The following is a 22,538-nucleotide window of genomic DNA, read 5'->3' on the forward strand; positions in this document are numbered from 1 at the left end:
TCTTGTATGAATGCGCTTATGCTTAAGCGTATCCTTAGATGTTTCCACTTGTTGTCTGGGCTTAAAATTAATCTCCAAAAGTGTAGCGTGGGTTGGCCAATTGGAGTTATATGGTGGTGTCATACGAGGGTAAGGTTTGGGATTCTGGTGGGGCGATATGAACTTAGTTCAGAATTGGGCCACGGTGGTAGAGAAATTTCATCCCCAACTTCCTATGGAAGGCCCATCAATTGTCGGTTGGGGGTAGAGTTACGCTTTTAAAGTCAGTTCTAAACTCATTGACGACCTATTTTTTTCTCTATTTCAGACTACTACTCAAGTTATAAAATCTTTACACTGTTTGAGTAGCATTTCCTTTTGGGGTTATAGTGGGGAGATTGAAAAGATGAATTGGGGTGCATGGTCTAAGGTCACCCTTCCACAAGACCAAGGGGGTATTGGAATGGGGTCTCTAGAAGATGCTAACTTAGCTAAGTGGTGATGGAGATTTAAGACGGAACAAGGCGCATTATGGAGGAAAGTGATTTGGCCCATACATAGTGGGTCGTGGTCTTGTTCTTTCACTCCTAGAAGACTCTCAAATTATGGGCCTCAGAAGCAGCAGATGGTGAATATTAAGGAAGCTTTAGGCAGTTTGGGTGCGAATTTGGTATGCTTGATTAATGGTATTCTCATGATGGGCAGTCAATTTCATTTTGGTATGGCATATGGCTTGGGTCGAATCCCCTTATTATCGTCTTTTCACATCTTTTTGAGCTTGAGAAGTCGAAGAAGTGTGTCGTGGGAGATCGGTATAGGTCAGGTCAAGTGGTTTAAGCTTCACCTGGGAATAATCTGGTAGGAATTTATCTAAGATGAGCTTCACAGGTTAGGCTCTCTCCCGAGCCCACTCTTGATCACGTATGCTTCGGATAGGTGGTCTTGGGCCTTGGAGGGGTCTAGGCTTTTCTCGGCTAAGAGTTTAAAAAGTGTGATTGGTGAATATGGGAGTACAATCGTACATAGCCCCGGTCCACATTTACTTGGAGTAACAGGGTCACAAAAAAGGTAGGGTTTGTGGCTTGGAGGGTTGATCTTCAGTGCTTACCAACTGCCGATGCGCTTTATTGGAGGAATGTGCTGGTTCAAAACCCGATATGCAGTTTGTGTGGCGAATTAATGGAAAAGGTGGTCCATGTTTTCATTGCTTGCCAATTTTCGTATACAGAGTGGAAATTCATATCGCAATGGGGTCATATGCCTCCAATTTACGCTTTTCATATGCAGGATTTATTGGACCTACACAAGTTATCGGGAAGATCAACCTATAGGAAGAAGGCTTTGCAAGCGGTGGTGCTAACGGTCTTTTCGAGCATATGGAGGACAAGAAATAAAGTAGTTTCCAACTCCAAAATCCCTTCAGTTTCAAAGGTGATTGAGGAAACGAGAACGATGAGTTTTCTTTGGGTTAAAAAGCAATCAAAAGGGGATGCTCATTCATGGGAAGACTGGAAACGGTTCAAGCTAGATGGTTTGGGCTAAAGATGGCATGCTTGGGTTCTTTTTTTGTCGTTTATTATCATGAAATTTTAGAGATGTAATATGACAATTCCTTACTGGTAGGGGAAGTAATAAAACGATTAGTTTTGTTGATTGCTAAAGAAAGAAGTGGGGATGACAATAACAAATTAGTAATAACTAGAATTAAGCCCCTGCGTTACGATGAGGGCGTGAAACCATGCCAAATAGTACCAACGTCACACCACCGCCACCGACCACCAACAATGAAGCTGCGGCGTGTTAATGCGAAGAAATTAGACTGAAACGTTAAAAAATAATAACTATGTCGATATAGGACCCACGCGTTGCGATGAACCTGTCAAACAAGAAAAATAGACGTAAAAACGTTGAACCACACGCATACATTACGCGGTGTTAACTCAACAAACAATGTGTTAAAGGTATATTAGAGTATCAACAAACCAAACACGCAATAAAAGTTCTTCGTTAGCGAATTATATATCATATTTCCACTTATTGATACTCTTACATGCATTGAGAATTATTTGGTTTGAAGTTTGTGAATTATGGTGAACTAGAATTAAGCCGCTGAATTACAGTGGAGGCGTAAATCGTGCCACATTATCGTCGGAACTTTACTGCATATTAATGCGACGAAATTAGACCGAAATGTAAAACATAGAAAAAATAACTAACTCGATCTAGGAACCATGCGTTGCGACGAACCTGTCAAACAGAAAAAAGATAGATGTAAAAACGTTGAACTGCACGCGCACGTTGCGCCGTGTTAATTCGCAAAATCTTAAACGAAACGTATAGCGACACGTAAAAACGTTGAACCACGCACGCACAGTGCGCCGTGTTAACATGCAAAATTTAGATCGAAACGTAAAATGAAAATTTGCGAAAGATGAAAAATATAGGGGAGCAAAGTTGAAAGTAAAAAAGTTGTTAGGTTAAATTGTAAATAATAAAAATTTTTGGGTTAAAAGTAAAAAAAATTGTGAGGTTAAAATTGCAAAACATGACAACTTTGGGTTAAAAGTAAAAAATCAATTTTTTTTTTAAAAACACACAAAGCATACGTTATAACATGATTATGCATAATTAAAAAGATGCTAATTAATTGTATGTATTGAATGAAACGTAAAAACATTGAACAACGTATACACATTGTGTCGTGTTAAGTCACAAATTTTAGAATGAAATATGAAATGAAATTTTAAGAAAGATGAAAAGTATATGGGACCAAAGTTAACAGTAAAAAAATTGTTAAGTTACACTACAAATAATGAAAGATTTTAGGTTAAATGTAAAAAAAACAAATTTTATAAGGTTAAAATGACAAAAGATGAAAATTTTAGGTTAAAAGTAAAAAGAGTTAAATGCTTGGTTGGTTCTGTGGTTTGCAAAAATTGCAGACTTGTTTCTAATGGTTTACTAATTACATGCATGGTACCAAAACTTGTCAAAAATGAATTCGGTTGGTCCCCAGTCTTAACATCAGTTAAATATCTCTGTTAAAACACCCCATGTGCTTGGCATATAAGGGTAATTTGGTCCTTTCAGTCCAGCCAATTATAAAATGAGTTAAATACCTAGTAGGTCCACTCCAATCCTTCTTCTTCTTCTTCCCCAAACCACCACCACCATCTCATCTCATCCATGGCGATCGAAATTCTAATATCTGGTTGCAATTTTGATGACAATTTAATAAATATAGATGGCAAATGTAAAAGTTCAGTAGTAAGAGAGCCAAATTTCTTTTCTAATTTCAGAGTTATAAAAATTAAAAAGAGACTTTCACTCAGTGGCACCAAAGTCTTGTAAAAGCCAATCTTTCAGATAATTCTTAGCTCCCACCCAACCCTATCTTCTTTGATCGTTTCTTTTCCTCCCCTCACTGGGGATCCACCACTGTATACTACAGTCCCGAGATTCTCGAGACTGCGGGAATTGAAGAAAAGTCAACACTCTTGGCTGCAACAGTGGTTGTTGGGGTGACGAATCGGGCCGGTTTGTTGGGTTATCACATCAGAAATCTTTCCATTATGCCTTTGGGCTCAAGCTTCGGCGTTAGGGGCAGTAGGTAACAGGGTATGCAGTGGAGTGGTGGCAATGTCGGTGGAGGAGATGAGATGGTTGTGGTGGTTTGGGGAAGAAGAAGAAAAGAGGGTGGGGTGGACCTACCACGTATTTAACTCTTTTTATAATGGGCTGAACTGAAAGGACCAAATTACCCTCACATGCCAAACACATGGGGTGTTTTAACAAAGATATTTAAATGATGTTAGAGCTGAGGACCAACCGAGTTCATTTTTAACAAGTTTTAGTACCACACATGTAATTAGTAAACCACTAGGAACAAGTCTTCAATTTTTGCAAACCAAAGGGACAAACCAAGCATTTAACTCAAGTAAAAAATTAAAACTTTTTTGAAAATCCTCAAAGCATAAGGTAAAACATATATAAAAAGTTGCTATTTTTTTTTAACGGTTTAAATCACACTATCTCCTTCTTTAACGGGGCTCGAAGACTTAACCTTAAAAGAATCAATACCTTAACCTTAATGGCTTTGTTAATTAGCCCAACCCAACCAAAAGGTTGCATTAATAGTATGTAAATGAGTTAAGTAACAATACTTTATTTCAAGATTTTAGATATCAATACTAAATACCTAAAGGTTTAATTCTTGATTTCAAGATTTTAGAGTTTAGATTTTAGAATGACTTCTCCTTTCAAAAAAAAAAAAGATTTTAGAATGACTAGAATTCATTTTTCAACACCGGTCAATTACCTAGGATTAACTTAATTAAGAGAAGACTAAAGAGGAAAACGTTAAAAACAATGGGACCATTGAAAATCTAGCTAATGGGAAAAAGGATAACTGATAGTGACCCTCTTTCTATCCATCATGTGTTTTTCTTTATGTTTTCTTTTTGTTTTATATGAAAGAACATATCATTTACCTTGATGTTTAATGTGTTCTATCACAGTGAAATCATAATTTTACCCTTATAAAACCTTATCATCTTTGATTTTAAACAACATCAATATATTAATAAAAACCACCGGGAAGTTAGCAAGAAGAACATAAGTACAAGGGTTACCCTTACAAATGTGTTTATATTATTTTTATCAATGTTTGTATAAAAAAATTGTGGCCCAACTCACGTGGAAAATAAGACTTCTCATGTTTCTTACAACTCGTGGTAGTTATTAATTGAACTAAAGCCTATATGTATATGTATATGTATATGTATATATATATATATATATAGCATAAAATATTAAAATAACTATTATATATTTTATTCATAGTGAGTATTTAGTCGTTGAGTAGCTCCAAAAGACCAAAAGTTTTCCAAATAAATTGGAATTTGTCAAAGTTTCACACTATGTGAACATACAAGTGCAAAAATACGAAGTGTGAAAAGGCATAATTTTCCACAAACAAACGTGTGACGCGTAAATAGGGGTGCAAACGAGCTGAGCCGAGCCCGAGCTTGACCAGGCTCGAGCTCGAGCTCGATTAACTTATGAGAGCTTAGGCTCGAGCTCGGCTCGATTCGAGTTTTGTTTTCAAAGCTCAAGCTCGGCTCGTTTGTATTTTCTCAAGCTCGAGCTCGGCTCGGGCTCGGCTCGTTTATTATCTATTAGTTAGTATATTAAATAAAAATAATATAAATAATCGACTTTTTAAGCTCGCGAGCTCGATAAGTGAAGCTCGGGCTCGGGCTCGTTTACTAAATAAGCTTATTTTTAGGTTCGAGGTCGGCTTGTAAACAAGTTTAAATAAGCTCGGCTCGACTCGGCTCGTTTACACTAAGGCTCGAGCTCGGGCTCGATAAACAAACGAGCTTTGTTTTTAGGCTCAAGCTCGGCTCGGGCTCGATAAGGCTCGACTCGTTTCGAGCTTTTTCTCGAGCCGATCTCGAGTAGCTCGCGAGCCGCTCAGCTCGTTTGCACCCCTACACGTAAACCTTACCTTAGTCATAAGAAATTAATTTGAAACTTACAAAAGGGTAAGAAAACATAATATAAGATATGAGAAAGTGATGTATCAGTGTGTAAGGGAGATGAACCGGGTTGTTGGTGAGTCATTTGGTATTTAGTTGTTAAAATGTTGAATCAAGTCGTGCTTAAATAAGTTGTGTTCTGATTAGGGAATGCCAAAAAACGAAGTCCGATAGGTGTATTCGAAACATATGGAACGGGTATACTCGAAGCCTGACGGGTATAAGATTACTTTTTCGTGGGTATGGTACGGGTTTGGGGTTAGGTGATACTCGACCCGGTTATCCGAAACCACATACCTATTTACTCAAACTATATACCTGATCGTATACAAGAATTTTTTTTATTTATATTTTTATTTTCCCTTCAACCTTATCTATTAGTGACTTGTTCAGTAGGTTCATTAATTTTCCCTTCACCCTTATCTATTAGTGACTTGTTTAGTAGGTTCATTATGTAAAAGGGGGCTACTAAATGTACCCCTCTTGTTACTTTTTATACCCCATTTCTATAAAATTACATTTAAACTTGTCATAGTTACCCCCTCTTGTTACTTTTTAAATGTATTCGTTTTTGTTACAAAACAAAGTCAAAAGTGTAAAAATATATTATAGACTTTTTTTAAATTGTTTGTTTTTTATGTTTATTTAAAAAAAACCATATTCTTTTTAAAAGTTTTCAGATATTGTTTACACTTTTTTAAATAGTAATTTTATTATATTTTCTTTTATTGAACATCTTTTAGTACCTATTGTTTATTTGTTCACTTACATAGATGATTTGAATGATTAATATGTGCTAGGTCTGTAAACGCTATTTTAAAATAAAAACTTTTTACTTTTTGGATAAATAAAAATGAGTTAATTACACAAATGGACCCTGTGGTTTATAGCTAGTTTCACCTTTGGGTACTAACTTTTTTTTAACATGTTTAGGTTTTATGGTTTCAATTTTGTAACACATTTGGGTACTAACATTAAAATTATCAATATAATGACTAAAATACCCTTCTATTTTTTTTTAAAATTTTATCAATGTAACACCTTTGGGTACTAACACCTAATTTTATTTAAGTTTAAATCAATTTTACAAAATCAATTTTTATTTTTATTTTCATCTCTTTATTATATCTCTTAATTAACATTAAATCTATTTATTTTTTTTTATTTTCATCTCTTTATTATATCTCTTAATTAACATAAAATCTATTTATTTTTTTATTTTCATCTCTTTATTATATCTCTTAATTAACATAAAATCTATTTATTCGTGTGTTTTCAAGATTGGTATGGATTTTAATAGATACTTATTATATCATTTGTTTCATTATTTACTTTTATTTTAAAGAGTTTTTATATATTCATAATATTATCTAGTATTATTTAGAAATATTATTAATAAATAAAAAATGGAGCCGATGTTTTCTGACCTTTTTAATTTATATTTATAAATAAAAAATAAATAGATTTTATGTTAATTAAGAGATATAATAAAAAGATGAAAATAAAAAAAATTGATTTTGTAAAATTGATTTAAACTTAAATAAAATTATGTGTTAGTACTCAAAGGTGTTACATTGATAAAACTAAAAAGAATGAAAGGGTATTTTAGTCATTATATTGATAATTTTGGTGTTAATACCCAAAGGTATTACAAAATTGAAACCCTAAACCTGTTAAAAAAATTTAGTACACAAAGGTGAAACTAGCTAAAAAACACAGGGTCCATCTGTGTAATTAACTCAATAAAAATTGTTAAACACGTCTAAAGTATTAAAAATTAAAAAGTAAAACATTTAAAATACAAACTAGACGAGAAAAATACATAATATAGACTTTTTTCAAAACGAAAGTTCAAAACTTTTTTTATTATTTTTATAAGAAAAATGTTATTATTTATTTGTAAAGATGTTCAATAAAAAAACATAATCAAAATACTTTTAAAAAAGAGTAAACTGCCATTTTGGTCCCTAAGGTTTGGTCACTTTTACCACTTTAGTTCAAAACTCAAACCTTTTACATATGGGTCCCTGTGGTTTCAGTTTTATTGCCATTTTTGTCCAAAAATGAAATTAGGTCATATTTGATTTATAAAATCATGCTATTTTGTCTTTTTCCTCAGGGGCAAAATGGTCATTTCTTTTTTATAAATAAATACCAGACCTCGGGGGCAAAGAAATGACCATTTTGCCCCTGAGGAAAATGACAAAATAGTAGGATTTTATAAGACAAATATGATCTGATTTCACTTTTGGACCAAAATGGCAATAAAACTGAAACCATAGGGACCCAAATGCAAAAGGTTTGAGCTATGGACTAAACTGGCAAAACTAACCAAACCTCAGGGACCAAAATGGCAGTTTACTCTTTAAAAAATATGATTTAAATAAAAATTAAAAAAATAAATATTAAAAAAACATCTGTAATCTCTTTTTACACTTTTAAATTTGTTTTTTTAACAAAAAGAATATTTTTTTAAAATGATGATTTGTATAGGGTGTAAATATTACAAGTTTTAATATGATTTTATGGAAAGGGGTATAAAAAGTAATAAGAGGGGGTATATTTAGCCTACCCCTATGTAAAAAAGTTATTTTAGAATGGGTGCTGATAAATGTACCCTCTTTTCTACTAAACGTACCCCCTCCTTTAACTTTTACATTAATACAATTCAAACCCTTTTATTATTTTTTTCGTTTTGTTATCTTTAACTATTATTATTATTATTATTACTACCATTTGTTTTTAAAACATTATTTTATTTAAAATTTTTTTTTGTTATTTGAAAAAAAAATCGTTTTCTTATGTTTTAAACTGAGGCGAGTCATTTTAATTTTGAAATGTGATTTTTTTTCGTTCATAACGGCTTGAAGTGGGAGTTCGAATTTAGTTTGTATAAACAATAATACACAAAAATTTAAATGAAGGTTTGAAGCCAACCAACTTAATATAGTTTTCGAGCTAAAAGAAGAGAAATATATTTCAGGATCACTACTTTAATTTGTAGATAATAATTCTAATTAGTTAATAACATACCATCATAATAATTAAACATCAACTTATGTCTGATTGATATTACATACTTTGATCAAAGCATTTTACTACCTAATGTGCTAGTTAACGTTTTATTTTCTTTTTGTATTTTATTACTTTTAATAAATAAAAGTTGTTAATTATATTATAATATATTTTAATATAATAATGATACTAATAGAAATAGAAATATGAGAGAAGTAAAATATTAAATAAATAAAAAAAATATAAAATCAATTGTTTTTTCAAAACAAGTTCTAAAATTTTTTATTGTTTAAAAAAATAACTTTTTTTTTTTGTTAATTTATAGTGACATTTTATAGAAACTTAATAAAATACTAGTTAGAGAAACTGTTATAAAAACTTTTTTTATTGTGTAAAAATATCTTTTTTTATTAATTGAACGGGTATATAGTTTGGGGTAATCAGTTCAGGTATCATCTAATCTCATACCGGTCCCATATCCGCAAATAATCTTTTTTCCATACCCATACCTGGCCCAATACCCGTCAGGTATTGAGTATACTCATCCCAAATGCTTCAGGTTTAAGGTATATCCGTCGGACTCGGATATTTTTGCCATCCCTAACATAACAAAACTATGACTTTGATTTTCAAGTCAACAAGGCTGCTTTCTAACTTGGAATTAACATTAGAAGTTCGCATGCTCCAAGAAAGAAGAGCCAGGAGGATAATATGGTTGCTATTACCAAGCAAAATGTAGCACAGATGAAATGCCTCAAACCCGGGCTGGGTGTCATTGTTGGATTTACACTTTGGCAAAAAGTTTGAAATAAAACATTTAATTAAAATGTAGCTGAAAACATCATAGTCTTTACAATCCAAATAAAATAAATTTTGAGAAAGATTGTCTTATAATGAAAACAATAATAAACCTTGCATCGAGCTAGCATTCACTTCTTTGAACCGCCTGATGTGCATATTAAAAGTCAGCTACACCGAGTAAGTTTTTGTTTAATCAAGCAACTATAAAATTTAACAAATAAAAGTTAACAAACACTTTACACAATTAAACACACACATCAGCGTACTTGAACACATTTGCAATACAATATTATCTATAACTGTATTATGCTCGCTCTATCCTACATAGTTGATCACCCATTGGCAAACAACAAATCCATTGCGACATATAGTAAAGGACCCGGAGGTAACCGTCCATCCCAATGACTCCGAAGCCGTCCTTCCTAACTGTCCCGAAGGTAACCACCGATCCTAGCAGCCTTGAATGTAACAGTCCACTCCTGTGCAACATACACACCATCACGCTTTATATATGTTCACTATAAAATTATATCACTTTAAACCCTTACACTTTACTATTAGCAAAACGATTTCATTTTTTGTCACGTTTAAAAGAAAACTTCATCACTTTACTTTGAAAGTCTTGTGGGTATACACATCACCCCAAAACAGTAATCCAAGCTTTTTAGCTTCAATAACACATAAAAATTCGATCTTTTTGCTAAAACCCAAGTTTTGCCCAAAAACCTCCAAAATCATAATTTTAGGTTCGATTATAACCTGGATTTCAATCAAGATGTTGCTATAATGATCTTTAAATGTTTTGCAACCAATTACATGCTTATAATCCTTGATTTCCAGACTTTAGTTTCCTTATTTTTAGCTTTCTTTCTCTAACCGCCCCCCCCCCCCCCCCCCCCCCCCCCCCGCTTTCTCTCTATAGCTTGATAAGGGGATGATGAACATAAGACTAGGGTTTTAATCTTTTCTACATATGGTAAGGGCTAGGGCCCATAATCCCTTTCAAATTCTATTTTGGGCTTAATCCATTCACTCCCATTAAATTAAATAACTTAGTTACATAACTTAAACACTTTCATATTTTATATATACTTTGAGGTGTTACAAGAGACCATATAAATACACAAATCAATTAGCTTGAAATGAATATAACGGAGAATAAATTATAATTTGAGTCCCTGTGGTTTACACACGGCAGAATGTTAAGCCCCCGAATTTTTACTCCTCTGAGTCCCCGTGGTTTATTGTTGGTGCACTACATCTGTCGACTTCGTCTTGGATCGAGTCTTAGTCATAGATTGTTAGATCAGGGCGCGTTTTACGAGAAAACTGGAGATTGTATGTGTTTTAGTAATAGGTTTCGCTTTTAGTGACATAGGTAGAGGTTTCGCTTATTTGTCAATATAGTTTCGCTTAGTCATAGATTGTTAGATCAGGGCGCATTTTACGAGAAAACTGGAGATTGTATGTGTTTTAGTAATAGGTTTCGCTTTTAATGACATAGGTAGAGGTTTCGCTTATTTGTCAATATAGTTTCGCTTATCTGTCACTCAGAGGTTTCGCTCATACGGCATGTATGTTGGAGCGAAACCTCATACCCTATAAATAGGGTCATTGGAGCGAAACATAAGTAACAGTCTTGTAACTCGTACCGAAGTGCTGCCGGTTCGAGATTTGGATGTAAACTGTCATAAATCAATGCAAAGAGGTGTTTAAAGTGATTTGCTAGCTGTTCCTAAGTCAGATACTTATTTTCCGCATCTGTATTTGATCAAAACTCCTCTGAACGACTCGTTCGGGTCGAAACACGATCCTACATTTATGCTTCTCTACATATTGAGTAATTTCATTAAACACAGTGGGTATATTCGTTTGTTGGTCAACTTTGACTGTTAACATGAAGGGTACTATAGTCTTTTCACCATTAAACACTTACCTAAAAAACCTAACCCACATATTGTGTCCCCCACTTGTCATCTCTGATTGGCACACCTCCATCTCCGATCATCTCCTAAACCGCGATCAACTCCCAAAACCTGATCATCTTCTAAAACCCGACCGTCTCCTAAAACCGTCCCAATCAGAGCCCACTTGCTGGTACCCAACTCCCCATCGATCCTCCATCTCCGGCAACCAATCAACTCCCAATTGTCAGGCATGCCTTCCTTCAAACTCAATGCAAGTGTTGACACACAATGTGTCAGAGGTAATTGCTCAATCTTGTTTATATGTAGCTGCGAGAAATTAACCATAATTTAATCACTGCTTTGAACTTGTACTTGGAATTTGGTGCAGCTGGGATAAGGGTTAATGCATCCATACAACACCTCGTAGTGCGTTTGAGGGTTATTTTAGTGTTCTAGAACAATGCCACGTTCGAGGTCATTTATGAATGAGGTCAGGCTGATAGAATCAAGTAGGGTAGTTAGATGGTTATTTATATGGTTTAATTCCTGACAAAGTACATCGGGTTTTTGGCAATGATCTATTGTAATCATTTTTTTTGTAACGATGTATTGTACCTGGGTGTCACAAAGCCAAGCAAGCTTATACCAGCATAAGACTTCCCGTAGATGATGTTCGTTCGAGCTCACAACATCCATCAAAACTTTTATAGTAACATATACTAGACATCAATATTTCTAGCCACATATGCCTGACATCAATAGTTTATCATCAATCATTCAACATTAATATCAATCAACATCAATCTATATGCAAAATCAATTAATCAAATGTATGTGTGTAACATCTAACAGTAATAACAGATAGTTTCAAACATAAACATACAGTGTAGCATGCATATCAACGCGAATTGAATGATGATTAAAAATAAAAAAACTAACTTTCTCTCTCTACATTTACTGACTTTCTCTCTCTACATGCAAGGTACATGTCAATTCCCCATCAATTTAAAACATCAACAACTTTTTCATACGACATTTTAAAAAGAAAATCAACCATAATAACGAGCATTTTTTTTATTTTTAATATGAGTATGATATTGCTATATAAAAATAAACTAAAAAAATCACTTTTACTAGGTTGTATTTGCATTGTGTTAAAGGTTATGATTGTTTTGGTCAAGAATCTGATCGAGGATAATGTAACCAAATTTATCAAGTGAGGTAGAGTGCTTAAAAAATGAATGATGATGAAATAAATGTTATACGGATAATGCAATCAAACACAGAGATTTATACGAGGAAAAACCCTTGATCACTAGTAGATCGCCGGCATAAAAACCTCGGATAGTGAAAACTATCACTATCAACTATATTGCACAATTGAAAAATCATTACAACTGCAGATGTTGATCAAGTGGTTTACAAATGATTGCTAAAAGTGTTTGTGAGTTTTCTGGTTCGTAGTGTGTACGCGAGAAAGTTAATTGTGTCTAACAACATTTGATCAACCCATTTTGAACTACACTAACAACTAAGCCCGAAAATCATGTAAGACCACGTTTAACCCCCATGACCGTTTGTGGAAATAGCATGTGCAACATCTTGCATGAATTATTCCCGAGATTCCAGCTAAGAGTCAGTCCACTTCGTTAATAACCTGCACATAAACATTAATATACATCGAGAAAAATTGTTAGAAACCACAAGTAATAATAATAAGGATCCTTGATCCTCTGAGTCCCTACACTACCCGATAAGGATAACTGATCTAGGCAACACCTCAGAATATTGGATCCATAATTATAAAAGTCTGTTCCCTAACAATTGCCCCCAATATGACGGTTGTGATAGTGATCACAGTTGTCATATTGCCATTCAATTCGAACTAGCCGTTAGGATGATTAACTAGCCGTTAGGATTTCTGACGTATGCGATTTGACTAGCTATAACCATCATTGCGATATATAGGGATAGAGATAACTCCCTTTTCTTTAAAGATCAGAAGATGCTTTCATATATCTTCACTCTAGAGTTTTAATCAGGTATTACTCTTTCTCTCTCTTGATTTTTTTTCATAAAATCCTTCATCCCTTCTCTTGAAAATGACTAAGATGATCACCCGATCCTCTCCCCGCACCGGCCCAGAGAAGGATAACACACCCCAGAGTCAGAATCTCCTGTCGATCCATCAATAGAGATTTGTAAGTTCACCGACCTAGAGACTGAGAGCCTTTTCCCATGCTTTCCACCGGAAATTTTTTTCCGGCCATTTGAGCCATTGGTTCGCAGTGATGCGATTTTGCCGGTGTAGGTTTGTTTTCCGGCTTTAGCTTTCCTTTTAGGTTTTTCATACCCTTTTCCAGAACTCACCAAATGATTCTTCACTCTGACCGGGATCATTTACAGTCAGAACTTTCATATCTCTACTCCTTAGTCACCCACGACACAGGTCGCTTTTTGTTCAAGGCTTAACCTCATCAACCTCATCCAATCCTCAAGACCACTCAAAATGATTCCACATGGAAGAACTAGTTCTTCTTTCTGAGGAGGGACTCAATCCCCACAGTGATAGTTTTCCTAAAAAGTGGATCTTGAAGAGTAGGATATAGGATCCTTAGATAACCAGTGTAGAGATTACTACTTTTTTGACTTATCCTTTTCTCTTGTTTACATGTAGTAACCAACTTTTCTTGTCTCGCCAACCTTCCTAGAACAGAAGAGTGGGTTGAAGCTTTCTTAGCGCTGGACTCATGTGTGAGAGCGTTCAAGCTGAAGATCAAAGATTCTGAAGAACACATTTCCACATCCTACACCATGTCAAGTAAATATTTGTGTATAGATTGTAATTTGAATTTAATAAAATATATGGAATGAAATACTTATCTATTTATCCCTTGAATAGGCGCTCAAAGGTCTACTAGCAAGTCTGCCTCTAAGTTTGGGTTGGAAGAAACTGACAACATGCTCTCTCCCCGCTCCGTCAAGAAGGAATTGTCCAAGGGCCAAAGTTTCCCAGAGCCCAAAGCTTTCACAACCAGGGCGAAAGCTGGTTCAAAAAGTAAGAAGCCTGTGGAATCCGAAGATGATGCCTTTGACGTTGAGAGGCAATTCCATGAGTTCGTGAAAAGCTTGGGAAAGCAGTTGCTCATGGCTGAGATGGGGACCAACAAGGCTGTTATGGAGGCTACTGGTGAAGCTAAGGCTTGCAGCGCCCGAACCGTTCTACAAGCTAGAATCAGAATGGCTCAAGAACCCATTGATCCTGACTTTAACAAGTCAGCTTGGGACGTGGCTTCCTGGAGGCAGACCCTGCTAAAGCTGGGTGGCGAAGAGGAGCCAAAGCCGGTGAAGACAGCTGAAGCTGGGACAAACGGGCTAAGGAGACAACTGGTGGAGATGGTGAAGATGGTGAAGCGGGTGGTGATGCTGCAGTGGAGACTTCACCAGTGGGTAATGAAGGATAATTATGCCTAGGCATGAGCCCACCTTTTTTATTTTTATTTTTTTGGTGATGTTTTTAAGTGAACAATGGTTTGTAATAATTTCAGACAATAGTTTCTAGGTTTAAAGATCATTGATCCTTCGGACAATTAGGAGGGTAGGAAAGGTGGATGGGTCCTTTTGTTTGTAGAGGATGAAGCCTTTAACACCCTTCTCCTTTAGCTTTCCCTGCAACATTAACAAACAGAAACACCCTGCTTCAACCCGGGTGGATGGGCAATGGTTTACTGGCGAAGCCCGGGTTGAGAATTTTGGTCACCTTGGTGGGGTTTAAAATAAAATTCTAATATTTTAATTATGCCTCGTCTTACATGTTTATTTCAAAGTTTTATTTAGTATGTATGTTTTTCCAAAATCGAATAGATTGTTTGTTAAAACTAGGTTGTTGTATAAGAAAATTATTAACTCTTGTTCATTAAAGCCTAGAAAAAAGTAGGTTGTATAAATGATTATGAATCACATATCCTTACAAGTGAAAACGTAGGGCGGAGTCAATCAACAAAATAAATAAGGCAAAGAAAAGGCATACCATAATATCTGAGTTAGGATTATATGTCCTAGGTCGTTACCATAGTGTAAATAAACTAGTCATCATAACTTAGACTTCGAGGATCCAGGATCCTTGACTTGCGAATCTTCAAAGTTCCCAAAACCTGTTAAGACAAACTTGGGACTAAGCCAAACAAACTGAGGACAAACCCATTATAACTGGGACAAGCCCATAAAATACTAGGGTCAGGCCCAAACTAGGGACAAGCCCAACTTAAGTGACATGAAGATGCCAAAACCTTAGCTAACATGAAAACTTTAGAAACCTTAGGATAACGGATGTATGGTACGTCTACCATTATACTTAAGATCCTACATATGGCCAACCACAATGAAATTGTCAGCCACTAAGCGTGTACTGGTCCCATTGCCTCGAACCATACTTGGATTTCAATCAAGATGTTGCTATAATGATCTTTAAATGTTTTGCAACCAATTACATGCTTATAATCCTTGATTTCCAGACTTTAGTTTCCTTGTTTTTAGCTTTCTTTCTCTAAACCCCCCCGCTTTCTCTCTATAGCTTGATAAGGGGATGATGAACATAAGACTAGGGTTTTAATCTTTTCTACATATGGTAAGGGCTAGGGCCCATAATCCCTTTCAAATTCTATTTTGGGCTTAATCCATTCACTCCCATTAAATTAAATAACTCAGTTACATAACTTAAACACTTTCATATTTTATATATACTTTGAGGTGTTACAAGAGACCATATAAATACACAAATCAATTAGCTTGAAATGAATATAACGGAGAATAAATTATAATTTGAGTCCCTGTGGTTTACACACGGCAGAATGTTAAGCCCCCGAATTTTTACTCCTCTGAGTCCCCGTGGTTTATTGTTGGTGCACTACATCTGTCGACTTCGTCTTGGATCGAGTCTTAGTCATAGATTGTTAGATCAGGGCGTGTTTTACAAGAAAACTGGAGATTGTATGTGTTTTAGTAATAGGTTTCACTTTTAGTGACATAGGTAGAGGTTTCGCTTATTTGTCAATATAGTTTCGCTTAGTCATAGATTGTTAGATCAGGGCGCGTTTTGCGAGAAAACTGGAGATTGTATGTGTTTTAGTAATAGGTTTCGCTTTTAGTGACATAGGTAGAGGTTTCGCTTATTTGTCAATATAGTTTCGCTTATCTGTCACTGTTAGTACATTTAATGTCTATCGCCTTCGTCAATCCGAGCAGTAGCGAGAAACCGAAGAAATCTAGACTTGATGATGTTATTAGTTAGTAAAGGCAAGGTGGCAATTGTGTAATTAATGAGAAATCTCATTAAAAGCCTTGGCCTATAAATAGGAACTTTAGAATTAAAGTTTAAGACTTTAGAAGACTTTTGCTCCATTTTTGATTTTGGTGATTCAAGTCTAGAGAGAGAAAGTCTCTCCAACGTGATTTTTGTATCATTCTTGTCATATCTTGCAATAAAATCACGTTTCTAGTACGTTACTGTGTGTTCGGTCACGCACGTTCACGGATTCCGACGTTGAACGTTCGTTACGCAATCGAACGGCGTCAAAACCGGTCCTACAAGTGGTATCAAAGCTAGGAGCTCGATTGCACGATCAAACGCATTGATTTGTACCAGATTTCAGCCGATTCAGATCCGAATTTCATCATTTCTTCATCTTCTACCCATTTTTCACGGTTTTTACTGATTTTTGTCAAATTGAATAGGTTTTCACGGTCCGAATCGTCTGAATTTTTAACATGTTGTGCGAAAATCATTGATCTATAACCCTACCAAGTTTCAGATCAAATCTCCTAGCCGTTTAGGAGAAATCAAAGTTTTTAGGTTCGTTTTTGTGATAACAATCAGATAGGTTCGCTTATTCGGTCAACAATCAGGTCCGCTCAAAGTGACATAGTCAGTTAGATTCGCTTTTGTGGTACGCTCTTAAGTCAATTTTGTGGTCCGCTCTTAAGTAAGTTTAGTGGTTCGCTCATAGTGTCATATACAGTTGAGGTCCGCTTTTGTGACATTATTTGTTCCATAGGTTCGCTCATACTGTCCAATAGTGGGTTCGCTTATTGGTCATCGTTTAGAACTGTCAACAGTGTGTCTGAACAACTCACATTTACCGATCACATGAATTGAATAGACAGCTTATATGATTTCATATTAACTTGCGGCCAAATCAGCTAATATGTACATGTGAAGTCAAAGTCCACTAAAATCAGCGGCCCAATAAATGTGTTCCATGAATTCATGTTGTCGGACAATTAAAGAGAACATTTAAAGATTGTCGGCCACCATTTCTAGATTGATTGTGGATTTTTTTGTGTGGTTCAATCAGATATATTCAATCAAGTAAAGGCCCAATGAACGAAATGTTGATTAAATGTTATCTGATGCATGTGTTTATCGGCCCAAGGTAGAGTGTATGTGATCCGATTTATGTTAAATATTTTTGTCGGCAATCTAATTGGAGATAACAATGGCCCATGTGATCATATAAAGTTGTCAGTTTTGTGGTTAATACGATCCAATCACCATCAAGTTTAAAAAATCATTTGGTTACACTTGTAGCCCAATCGTTGTGAATAATTGTGTGGTGATTGTCAGTTCATTAAAAGTGGTCACAAGTTTTAATCGGACAGTTCATTAATCGGACAAAAGGATTAAATGAAATAAAATTCTTATACTTCATAAGTGGGCTCATATATATCATTTGAATCGATGTTATTTGAGTTCATTTGAACCGAGATACTTTGTATTTGGGCTAAATTGTAGGTTTCAAGTTAAACCAAATTTAGCTAAGTGGATTGTGTGGTTTTGAATTAGTGGGCCGCTAGATCGTCAATTTCTGGGTTACAAACGTTTAGTGGGATTCGTGGAAGTTAAAATCTTTGTGGAAATTGAGATTTTGTGAACTTTGAGATAAAAACAAATTTTGACCCAAGTCAGTTGAAAATCATCATCAGTTCGCACACTCACCCGAGCGAATCTTCACTCGATCTGTTGTCACCGGTTTATCAGATATTCATCTGATTCATTTGTTTTGAAAAAGAGATTGAACGGATTTTAGATAGTGTGAATTTCAGAATTATTTGAAAATATGTTTTTGTGAATCTTTTCATTACCAAATCATGGATACGAATTTCTTTAATATGACTAAAGAAACATTTGATAGAATAAAAGTATTAAAGAAAGAATTTGGAGAAAACACAAAGTCTATCATTGAGAGGTATAGCCATCTTGTTCGCTCAATGTCTAAAAAGGGTATTCAAAAAAGTCCAAATGAATGGGTTGACAGATTAGCCAATTCCATATCTCAACAGGAATGGGGTACATATCTTTTGGACTTAAAAAGGACTGGAGAATACTCTAGATTGACAATTTGTGAATTCATTGAGAGACTTGAAGAACAGATAGAGAGAAATGCTGAGAAGAAGAAAAGTCAAAGTGTAAAATCAATACTAAAGAAAAGCAAGAGTGTTCAAGTGGGAGAGGAACAAACGGAAGAAATTTCTGTTTTGAAAAAGGAAAAGAAAGCTGATGAGAAACAAATTCTTGTGTTGAAGACAAATTGTGAGAGGTTGAAATCAGAAAATGACAAACTGTTAAGTAATTTGAACAGTTTGACATTAGAAAACAAGAGTTTGAAAGAGAAAGAAAAGGATTTTGAAAGCAAACAGAAATCTTTAGAAGATGAAGATTTCTGGATAAAGCTTGAAAACAAAAAATTGAAAGAAAATGCGAAAGTTTTTGAAGATAAAATGAAAAATTTTGAAAATGAGAAATTAAAAGTGGAGAAGGAATATCAAAGTCAAATAAAAATTCTTGAAGATGGGAGAGATGTGTTTAGCAAAAACAACATCGAAAAGCAAAAAATGATCAATTCTCATCTTGAAAAGATTATTCGACTTGAAAAGGAAAGTGAGCAAGCTCGAAAGAAAATCAGTGAGCTTGAAACACAATTGAAAGGTTTTGTGACTTCTTCAAAGTATGTGAACATTCCATGTCCAAAACCGATCAATTCAGTTCCAATAAGTGACAGTGTCACAAATTTTGACAAAGTCAAAATTGAGGATTGTGATGATAAAACTGATGATGAAAATGAGAAAAATAAGAAAAGAAAAATATTTTTGGAATTAAAAGAAAAATTCAAAAATACTGTTTTGCAATCTACTGAAATAGGTGAATGCTCAAAGCAAAAACCTGTTAAGAAGATTATAGAACATAAACAAAAAATTAAAAATTCAAAAAAATTTCAAAAAGAAAATAAAAGCTCATCAGATCGATCATCCAATCGAAATCAAAAATCACAAAAATTAAAAAATCAAAACTCAAAAGTTGTTGGTAATAAGTGGTGCAGGTTTGGCCACAGTGCTCAAAAGTCAAATCCAACAATCAAGAAGAGGAAAGAGTATCACCAAGCCAAACAGTGCTTTGATCTGAGCATTTGGTGTGAAAATGGTGATTGGTATGATAACAGAGTGTGTTACCGATGCGGCTATCAAGGACACATTGCTGTTAACTGCCAGAGTTGGAGTTATGAGACAAGAAGATGCTATAACTGTCAAATCAAAGGACATATTGCCAGAGATTGCCCAATGAGATCAAATGAAAGATCGAGGGCTGTATCTCAGAAACGGGTGATGAAGTCAGTCAAAGTCAAAGAAAAGCCCAAGGAATTGAAAGTTTCAGAACAGAAAGTCAAAGAACAGAAGGTTCAAAAACCTAAAGTTCAAGAAACGAAAGTGAAGCTTTCTCAGGGGCAGAAAGACAGACTGCGAAAGAAGAGGAAGAAGGCGAGAGAATATCTCGAGAAGATTTTGTCCTCGGGTTCACCCGACAGATCGAATAAGAGTTCTGATGAATTAACTCCCTCGATTGCAAAGTCAAGCAAGATGAATTCATCAGACACAAATCTGAGGACGAAAAAGGACAAGAAGAAGGTAACATTTTGTGGCAATGAATCTGTTTCTTCGGAAACAAAGGAGCCACATGTCGGCGATGAATCTGGCTCATCAAAGTTAGACAAGCCACATTTAGGCAATGATTCTGGTTCGTCAAAACCAGAAGAGCCGGTTGTTGAGATAAAATCTGAGAATTCAGGTTTAACAATGGATGATGCAAACTTTCCACCATTGTTGTACAAGAATTCAAAATCACCCAAGGACAGTCAGGCTTGGGTGAAACTGTTCAAATGAAAAACCTGACTTGCCGGAGTTCCCAGGTTGGTAAGCGTGGAACATGAATCGGCACATTTCTTGAGAAATTTCACTCTGGTGATTTTTCGTCTTTCAAAAGATAAACCAGGGACATTAAGTTGTACTTGATTTATCTTTCCTACAAGTGGTAATTTGAAAAACAAGGTGATGAAACCCCGAGTTTATGAAATGACACACAAAAATAAATTTTTCGGAAAAACCATTTTGATTAAAACAAACTTAAGTGTTTTGAAATCATAATGGGAAAATAGTTTGTTGTGAGGGGGAGTTCTGATTGTTTACGCCAAGTGGATGGAGAATTGAAGTGATTCTCATCAAGTTGTCAAGTTTGTACAGTTTGTTTCAAATTTTCCTAGAAAATCAAAATTGAAACATATTTTGATTTTAGGGGGAGAAAAATTTTTAAAAAAAATTAGAAATTTTGAAAAAGTCAAAAACATTGAAAAAGTCAAAAATGAGTTTTGTTGCGAACAAGAGGAAATGATAGTAAATCAGTGGACTATCACAGCATGCTAAAGATATGTAAAGTCTAAAAGTATTAAACGGTCTCACTAAAGATGTGACGATAGGCTCAGCTAGACTAGTAGATTTGTGATAACGATACAAACTTAAATGAAAAAGCCTAGTTTTAGTGGGAAACATGGTTGAAAGCATAGTACTTAGTTTTGTCCTTCGTGATTGTGTACCTACTCAGTAATCGCTGAATGCCAAAAAGCATAAAAACTGGTTAAGTTGGTGAATTTTCACTACTTTGCTGAAAAATCGCTGTGATTGTGCATTTCATTTTGCAAAGATTTAAACTTGTTTGATTTCTTTATTTTGTTTAAGCATCGGACATCCTCTGCGTATACGTGAGTATCGACCTGGATGTTGTTGCCTAAACGTTCTGCTTTATTTTCTTTGGTGTTTCATTTAAGCTTTGGACCTCCTCTGCGTATACGGAAGTATCGACCTGGTGGTTAAAGCCTAAACAACTTCAACTTGTTTTATTTTCTTATTTTGTTTAAACATTGGACTTTCTCTGCGTATACGGAAGTATCGACCTGATTGTTAATGTTTAAACATTCTGCTTTATTTTCGCACATATCACAGTTGATGAAAGTTTAAAGGCATTACTTGAGTTAGTGTATTGCATGATGAGGGGATATGCTGAGATTGTGGGGTCCATAAGAACTTATTGCAAAATTAATATACCTTAAACGTATCGGTAAGCATTTCGAAAGTTTTTAGACTGAGCTTAAGTGGACAACAATATCGTCAATCAACGTGAATCGTTTAGAACTTAAAATGTCTAAAAGCTTAACGGTGTTGGTGATATGTCTCAAAAACTGATATGATCCTCTTGCACAAACTCACAAAAATATGTTTGTACATATTTCATTTCTGCATTTAATTTCTGTTATTGCATTTATGTTTCTTATTTTTGAAAAATCCAAAAAGATTTTCGACAACTGATGTTGAAAAACTGATATTCAAAATCTCAAAGGCTAAACATGATGAACAGACAGGTTGGTTAATTGGTTTGAAATGTTAAAGATGATTCATTAATTTGAATCAGAATTTGGAATGTTTCAAATTTTTGATCAATTTTTAAATATAAATGAGTCTCAAATGTTTAATTGATTCATTAAGTTGAATCACAACTTTATTGGTTTGTAATAGAGAGGTTGAGATGTATAGGTTTCTGAATCTGTTGATATGGAAAGCCAGGCGTCGATCCCAAAAGCACGGAAGCTTGACGAAAGGGGGAGCCTGAAGAAAGAGAGCAACGAAAGCTGAAGACAGATCCACTGGGATTCTGTTCGAGCAAGAGAGAGTCTGTGTTTACTGAAGACGTTAAATCTTAAAGAAGACTCAAGAGAGAGAGAAAGACAAGTCGCTACGAGTTTCACTACGGATTGACTGTGGCAATATCCAAGGGGGAGATTGTTAGTGCATTTAATGTCTATCGCCTTCGTCAATCCGAGCAGTAGCGAGAAACCGAAGAAATCTAGACTTGATGATGTTATTAGTTAGTAAAGGCAAGGTGGCAATTGTGTAATTAATGAGAAATCTCATTAAA

Source organism: Helianthus annuus, chromosome 10 (assembly GCF_002127325.2).
Source record: "Helianthus annuus cultivar XRQ/B chromosome 10, HanXRQr2.0-SUNRISE, whole genome shotgun sequence".
NCBI classification, from domain to species: Eukaryota; Viridiplantae; Streptophyta; class Magnoliopsida; order Asterales; family Asteraceae; genus Helianthus; species Helianthus annuus.